We start from the raw sequence: 8,136 nt of genomic DNA on the forward strand, positions 1-8,136 counted from the left end.
ATTTAGAAGTGTGTTTAACCTGTTTTGTTGCCTGCTCCTTCACATATACAGGCAAATGCAGGGTTTTAGAAGTTTGTGACGGAGTCTTATTGCCAGATTTTTGCTTCCTTTTGTTGTGTTTCTTGGGATGGAGGAGGGGTGTTTTTGTGCGCTGTGTTGTTTTGACAGAAATATCTCTGTTTGGTGGGGAGGGAGGGAGGGATGGATGCACGCAGGGGGTGCTTTCTTTTTTGGCGGGAGGCAGTAACAGACAGCTGAGGGACAGACAGTGGGGATTGTTTCCGTAATTTTGCCACAACAAATGAACTACTCTAACTAATAGTGTCAAAAAAGTCTTACATTGTGGGATGGAGAAAGTATCTTCTAGCTTTGCCACTCTGGATACATTTCATCACCTGGCTAGTGATGAGACTACACAGCTTGTCCCTTTCTAGTACTGCTGGCACTTAAAACTCACAGCAAGCTCACAATTATTATAACTCTACATAAGAACATAGTTCAAGATATAAATACAGCCAAACGCTCCGCCACAAACTTTGCATGTATGATAATGATATATACGCCACAAAGTTCGCTAAGTAGAGGTTTCAGTGACCTCCTCGAGTTTTTCCTTCTTGTCTGGACCAAATATAAAAAACGCAGCAGCAGCAGGAACTAAGAAATACGATAACACCTTTTGTCGTTGCTCTTGTCGTTGGAAACTGCAAATTAAAACAAAACAAATTCAAATTGAAATGACAAAAAAATACTGAAAAGTACAGATAATTTTGTCCAAATGGTCCAGATTACGGAACAGAAAGCTACAGATAATGAATTCACTTACCGTTTTTCCTGTTCCAGCAAACTTAGAGTTTCTTCATGTGCCTTACGCAAGTGCTTGTCAAACTTCTCTAATGCCATCTCGAGACGGTCCTCGTGGGATAGTTTGTAGTTTGAGCAAAAATGCTGTAGACAAGTGTAAGTATTAAACTTTCATATACTATATAAAATTAAAGTAACTGTTTGCAAATATTTCACAGCTTAAGAAGTTGATTCGGCTAGATCCGAACAACGAAGAAATAATCAGGAGGACGAAAGAAATTTCTGCAGCGTGCTAAAAGGAGGTATCTTTAACACCTATTTTTGGCAACAACGCATAGGTAGATCACATGCACTCCCTCTAGAGAAATATAAGAACGTTTAGATCACTATTTTAATGATGTAAACGCTCTTATATTTCTTTAAGAAGGAAGTAACAACTAATTTCGCGAATCAATGAAACCCTAGAGCAAGACAGAGCATGGGGAATAAATTAGGGAGGAGGAAAGATGGGGTTACCCGGGATTCGATCCTCTCAGCAGCACCGGAGAGGAACCAGCCTGGGCCCCGAAAGCCTAGCGGGATTGATGGCCGAATAACGCGGCCTGCGGCAGATCTTAGCAACAGCGAAGCCATCCTTCTGAAAAGGGGATCGGGACTGCTCTTCCTTTTTACGGTGATGAAGGAGATGAGATCCCGACCTTGCGTTGTTTGTGTGGACGATGAGAACCGGCGTTTGTGGCGTATAAATAAGCGGTCTCCATGAACCGACTCCGTGTGGGAATCCAGATGGACCATATCAGCTAGGTACTTCTTTTAGTGGGCCGTATCATGAGAGCTCCTATGTGCCACCCGTGTGCGTCAAATAGGCACAACTTCCCTGAAGCGCTGGCTGAGTGGGCCTCTTTTGTCGTTTAGTCGGTTTTCACCCAAAATACGGCTGTTGTTTTTAAGAAGTTGGATATTTCAAAACCTATATATTAAGCTGGAGGTACCATGCAAAAAAAGGTGGAAGCATCAAATGTTTCTCTGGAGATCTTTGCATGGTACATTACCGTGCAAGATGACACTGGCTGATAGGCATATGAGGGCCAGTTCTTTTCGGCGATTCTTCCAGAATCGCCCTCCTCTCCAGCTTCTCCCAGAATCACCACTCCATATTTTTTTACAATCCTATCTACATATGAAGTGGTGATTCTGGAAAAGCTGGGGAGGGGGGCGATTCTGGTAAAATCACCTAAAAGAACTGGCCCTGAAAGTGGACACAAAATGCCCGGCTTGTGAAGGGCGCGAGAGTATTAAACACATGTTATTACAATGCCCCAAAACAAAACAAGTTTGGTTAGAATTGGGGCTGGATGAAATTCTCGTGCATGTGTTGTCTACCATGCAGGTGAGGCTATTCTCGAACATCTATTGGACCTACCAAGTAGTGAAACAATGGTGCTAGGACATGAGAAATCAAACGCCCTTGTGCCTATTGGCTTGTGGTAGGTATTTGTGGTGGGAGCCAAGAAAGCTTGTTCATAAGGAGCTGACTAAACAGCCGGCTGAGATTGTGTCATCAATCCGGGGCCTTTCAGCAAACTTCATTGCGGCCTCTACTCCAAAAGCAAAAATTCAGAGAAACCCCTGGGTGCGTCCGCTTGCCGGGACAGTAAAGCTTAATGTTGATGCAGGCTTTGACCCTGAGTCTTTACAAGGCACGGTGGGTGTTGTACTTCGGGATAGTTCTGGGAAATTCTTGGCAGCAAGGAACAATGTTGCAGGTGAATGCATGGACTTGCGGAGCGTAGTATTTCAAAAAATTTGCCTACAATCACGCAAGATCTATCTAGGAGAAGCATAGCAATGAGCGGGGAGAGTGTGTCCACGTACCCTCATAGACCGAAAAGCGGAAGCGTTTAGTAACGCGGTTGATGTAGTCGAATGCCTTGGCGATCCAACCGATCCAAGTACCGAACGTACGACACCTCCGCGATCAGCACACGTTCAGCTCGGTGACATCACTCGTACTCTTGATCTAGCTGAGGCCGAGGGAGAGTTCCGTCGGCACGACGGCGTAGCGACGATGATGATGAAGTTACCGGTGCAGGGCTTCGCCTAAGCAGTACGACGATATGACCGAGGTGTGTAACTGTGGAGGGGGGCACCACACATGGCTAAAAGATCAACTTGTGTGTTCTAGGGTGCCCCCCTCCCCACGTATATAAAGGAGGAAGGAGGGGAGGGCCGGCTGGCCCCTAGGGCGTGCCCAAGAGGGGAGTCCTACTAGGACTCCTAGTCCTAGTAGGATTCCACCAAAAGGGTGAGAGGGGGAAGGAGGGAGAGGGAGTAGGAAATGGGGGGCGCCGCCCCCTCCCCTTGTCCAATTCGGACTGCAAGGGGGGGGGGGCTGCCCTGGCTGCCCTCCTCTCTCTCTCCAATAAGGCCCATGGTGGCCCATTACTTCCCCCGGGGGGTGCTACCTCTTGAGCATGTGTTAGTTTTAGTTTTCCCTTAAAGAGGAAAGGGTGATGCAACAAAGTAGCGTAAGTATTTCCCTCAGTTTTTGAGAACTAAGGTATCAATTCAGTAGGAGACTACTCGCAAGTCACCTAGTACCTGCACAAACAATCAAGCACCTTGCAACCAACGCGATAAATGGGTTGTCAATCCCTTCACTGCCACTTGCAAAAGTGAGATATGATAAAGATAATAAGATAAATATTTTTGGTATTTTTGTTGTATAGATTGCAAAATAATAAATTAGAATTATAGATCGGAAACTTATATGATGTAAAGTAGACCCGGGGGCCATAGGTTTCACCAGTGGCTTCTCTCATGATAGCATATATTACGGCGGGTGAACAAATTACTGCCGAGCAATTGATAGAAAAGCGCATAGTTATGAGAATATCTAGGCATGATCATGAATATAGGCATCACGTCCGTGTCAAGTAGACCAAAACGATTCTCCATCTACTACTATTACTCCACACATCGACCGCTATCCAGCATGCATCTAGAGTATTAAGTTCATAAGAACAGAGTAACGCATTAGGTAAGATGACATGATGTAGAGGGATAAACTCAAGCAATATGATATAAACCCCATCTTTTTATCCTCGATGGCAACAATATAATACGTGCCTTGCTGCCCCTACTTTCGCTGGGAAAGGACACCGCAAATTGAACCAAAACCTAACCACTTCTCCCATTGCAAGAAAGATCAATCTAGTAGGCCAAACTAAACCGATAATTCAAAGAGACTTGCAAAGATATCAAATCATGCGTATAAGAATTCAGAGAAGAACCAAATATTGTTCATAGATAGTCTTGATCATAAACCCACAATTCATCGGATCTCGGCAAACACATCGCAAAAGAATATTACATTGAATAGATCTCCAAGAACATCGAGGAGAACTTTGTATTGAGAACCAAAGAGAGAGAAGAAGCCATCTAGGTAATAACCATGGGCCCGAAGGTCTGTGGTAAACTACTCACACATCATCGGAGAGGCTATGGTGTTGATGTAGAAGCCCTCCGTGATCGAATCCCCCTCCGGCAGATCGCCGGAAAAGGCCCCAGATGGGATCTCACGGGTACAGAAGGTTGCAGCGGTGGAAAAGTGGTTTCGTGGCTCTCCTGGATGTTTTTAGGGTACATGGGTATATATAGGCGAAATAAGTACGTCGGTGGAGCTACGAGGGACCCACGAGGGTGGGGACACGCCTACCCCCTGGGCGCGCCCTCCTACCTCGTGGCCGCCTTGTTGCGTCTCTGACTTCCACTCCAAGTCTCCTGGATTGCGTTTGTTCTAAGAAAGATCCTCGTGAAGGTTTCATTTCATTTGGATTCCGTTTGATATTCCTTTTCTGCGAAACACTAAAATAGGCAAAAAAACAGCAAGTGGCACTAGGCCTCCGGTTAATAGGTTAGTCCCAAAAATAATATAAAAGAGCATATTAAAGCCCATTAAACATCCAAAACAAATAATATAATAGCATGGAATGATAAAAAATTATAGATACGTTGGAGACGTATTAGGGGGTTCTGGTAACCCCTCCGGCACTCCGTTTTTACCCGAAACTATCCGGAACACTTCCGGTGTCCGAATAACATGGTCCAATATATCAATATTTATGTCTCGACCTTTTCGAGACTCCTCGTCATGTCAGTGATCTCATCCGGGACTCCGAACAAACTTTGGTTCATCAAAACACAAAACTCATAATAAAAATCGTCATCGAACGTTAAGCATGCGCACCCTACGGGTTCGAGAACTATGTAGACATGACCGAGACACATCTCCGGTCAATAACCAATAGCGGAACCTGGATGCTCATATTGGCTCCTACATATTCTACGAAGATCTTTATCGATCAAACCGCACAACAACATACGTCGTTCCCTTTGTCATCGGTATGTTACTTGCTCAAGATTCAATCGTCGGTATCATCATACCTAGGTCAATCTCATCATCGGCAAGTCTCTTTACTCATTCCGTAATGCATCATCACGTGGCTAACTCATTAGACACATTGCTTGCAATGCTCATAGTGATGTGCATTACCGAGAGGGCCTAGAGATACCTCTCCGATATACGGAGTGACAAATCCTAATCTCGATCTATGCCAACTCAACAAACACCATCGGAGACACCTGTAGAGCATCTTTATAATCACCCAGTTACGTTGTGACGTTTGATGGCACACTAAGTGTTCCTCTGACATTCGGGAGTTGCATAATCTCATAGTCATAGGAACATGTATAAGTCATGAAGAAAGCAATAGCAATAAACTAAACGATCATAGTGCTAAGCTAACGTATGGGTCTTGTCCATCACATCATTCTCTAATGATGTGATCCTGTTCATCAAATGACAACACATGTCTATGGCTAGGAAACTTAACCATCTTTGATTAACGAGCTAGTCAAGTAGAGGCATACTAGGGACACTCTGTTTGTCTTATGTATTCACACATGTACTAAGTTTCCGGTTAATACAATTCTAGCATGAATAATAAACACTTATCATGATATAAGGAAATATAAATAACAACTTTATTATTGCCTCTAGGGCATATTTCCTTCAGTCTCCCACTTGCACTAGAGTCAATAATCTAGATTACATAGTAATGATTCTAACACCCATGGAGTCTTGGTGCTGATCATGTTTTGCTCGTGAGAGAGGCTTTATTAACGGGTATGCAACATTCAGATCCGTGTGTACTTTACAAATCTCTATGTCTCCCTCCTTGACTTGATCACAGATGGAATTGAAGCGTCTCTTGATGTGTTTGGTTCTCTTGTGAAATCTGGATTCCTTTGCCAAGGCAATTGCACCAGTATTGTCACAAAAGATTTTCATTGGACCTGATGCACTAGGTATGACACCTATATCAGATATGAACTCCTTCATCCAGACTCCTTCATTTGCTGCTTCATAAGTAGCTATGTACTCCGCTTCACACGTAGATCCCGTCACGACGCTTTGCTTAGAACTGCACCAACTGACAGCTCCACTGTTCAATATAAATACGTATCCGGTTTGTGAATTCGAGTCATCTGGATCAGTGTCAAAGCTTGCATCGACATAACCATTTACGACGAGCTCTTTGTCACCTCCATAAACGAGAAACATATCCTTAGTCCTTTTCAGGTATTTCAGGATGTTCTTGACCGCTGTGCAGTGATCCACTCCTAGATTACTTTGGTACCTCCCTGCTAAACTAATATCAAGGCACACATCAGGTCTGGTACACAACATTGCATACATGATAGAACCTATGGCTGAAGCATAGGGAATGACTTTCATTTTCTCTCTATCTTCTGCAGTGGTCGGGCATTGAGTCTGACTCAACTTCACACCTTGTAACACAGGCAAGAACCCTTTCTTTGCCTGATCCATTTTGAACTTCTTCAAAACTTTATCAAGGTATGTGCTTTGTGAAAGTCCAATTAAGCGTCTTGATCTATCTCTATAGGTCTTGATGCCTAGTATATACGCAGCTTCACCGAGGTCTTTCATTGAAAAATTCTTATTCAAGTATCCTTTTATGCTGTCCAGAAATTCAGTATCATTTCCGATCAACAATATGCCATCCACATATAATATCAGAAATGCTACAGAGCTCCCACTCACTTTCTTGTAAATACATGCTTCTCCAAAAGTCTGTATAAAACCATATGCTTTGATCACACTATCAAAGCGTATATTCCAACTCCGAGAGGCTTGCACCGGTCCATAAATGGATCACTGGAGCTTGCACACTTTGTTAGCACCTTTTGGATCGACAAAACCTTCTGGTTGAATCATATACAACTCTTATTTAAGATATCCATTAAGGAATGCAGTTTTGACATCCATTTGCCAAATTTCATAATATAAAATGCGGCAATTGCTACCATGATTCGGACAGACTTAAGCATCGCTACGGGTGAGAAGGTCTCATCGTAGTCAACTCCTTGAACTTGCCGGAAACCTTTCGCAACAAGTCGAGCTTTGTAGACAGTAACATTACCGTCAACGTCAGTCTTCTTTGTGAAGATCCATTTATTCTCTATGGCTTGCCGATCATCGGGCAAGTCAACCAAAGTCCACACTTTGTTCTCATACATGGATCCCATCTCAGTTTTCATGGCCTCAAGCCATTTTGCGAAATCTGGGCTCATCATTGCTTCCTCATAGTTCGTAGGTTCGTCATGGTCAAGTAACATGACCTCCAGAACATGATTACCGTACCACTCTTGTTGGGGATATTACTAGTAAATATAAATCGGCCATGAGGGGCCGGGTATGCCCACCAGGAGTTAATCATGTTCAAGGCCCATGAAGGCAAGGGATATGGTGCTTTATAGAGGAGATCTACATGAAGGCCCAGGGCCCAAAGGCGGATTAGGGCCCGTAGATATAAACCGCCATATGATATGTAACTTATGTTGTACGACAAGGAAAGGTTGAAACCGAGCTGGGCACGTTTATGAGCCGGCCTCGGGATTTTGTAAACTACCGGGCGTCAACCTGTGTATATAAAGGGACGACCCGACGGCGGTTTAGGGGGGGGGGTACAACAAACGATAATTCGAGAGCCAGGCAAAGCGGATTTGCTCCCTGGTCATCAAAACCCAAGCAATTCCATCACAACTGGACATAGGCTTTTACATTCATTGTAAGGGGCTGAACCGGTATAATTCCTCACGTCCCTTATCTGCTTTAACCCCTTCAAGCTAACCCGTTGCGTTGGCTCCACGACTAAGTCCTTTCATGAGGACATCTGCCGTGACAAAACCACGACAGTTGGCGCCCACCGTGGGGCTATCGCACGATGGTTTCGAGTTCTTGAAGGGCAG

General features: G+C 44.1%; 1 long non-coding RNA gene across 1 annotated transcript; it reads right to left on the reverse strand.

Annotated features, from left to right (window-relative positions):
• Nucleotides 1–275: 275 nt before the first annotated feature.
• Nucleotides 276–1,579, reverse strand: LOC147966224 (uncharacterized). Its single transcript, XR_015608807.1, has 3 exons — nucleotides 1,318–1,579; nucleotides 824–945; nucleotides 276–701 (listed from the first exon to the last, which is right to left on the reverse strand). It is a non-coding gene; the product is annotated as an uncharacterized LOC147966224 (long non-coding RNA).
• Between the last annotated feature and the right edge of the window lie 6,557 nt (nucleotides 1,580–8,136).

The sequence above is a fragment of the Triticum urartu genome, chromosome 6A, assembly GCF_056163025.1.
Source record: "Triticum urartu cultivar PI428250 chromosome 6A, HENAU_Tu73, whole genome shotgun sequence".
NCBI lineage: Eukaryota > Viridiplantae > Streptophyta > Magnoliopsida > Poales > Poaceae > Triticum > Triticum urartu.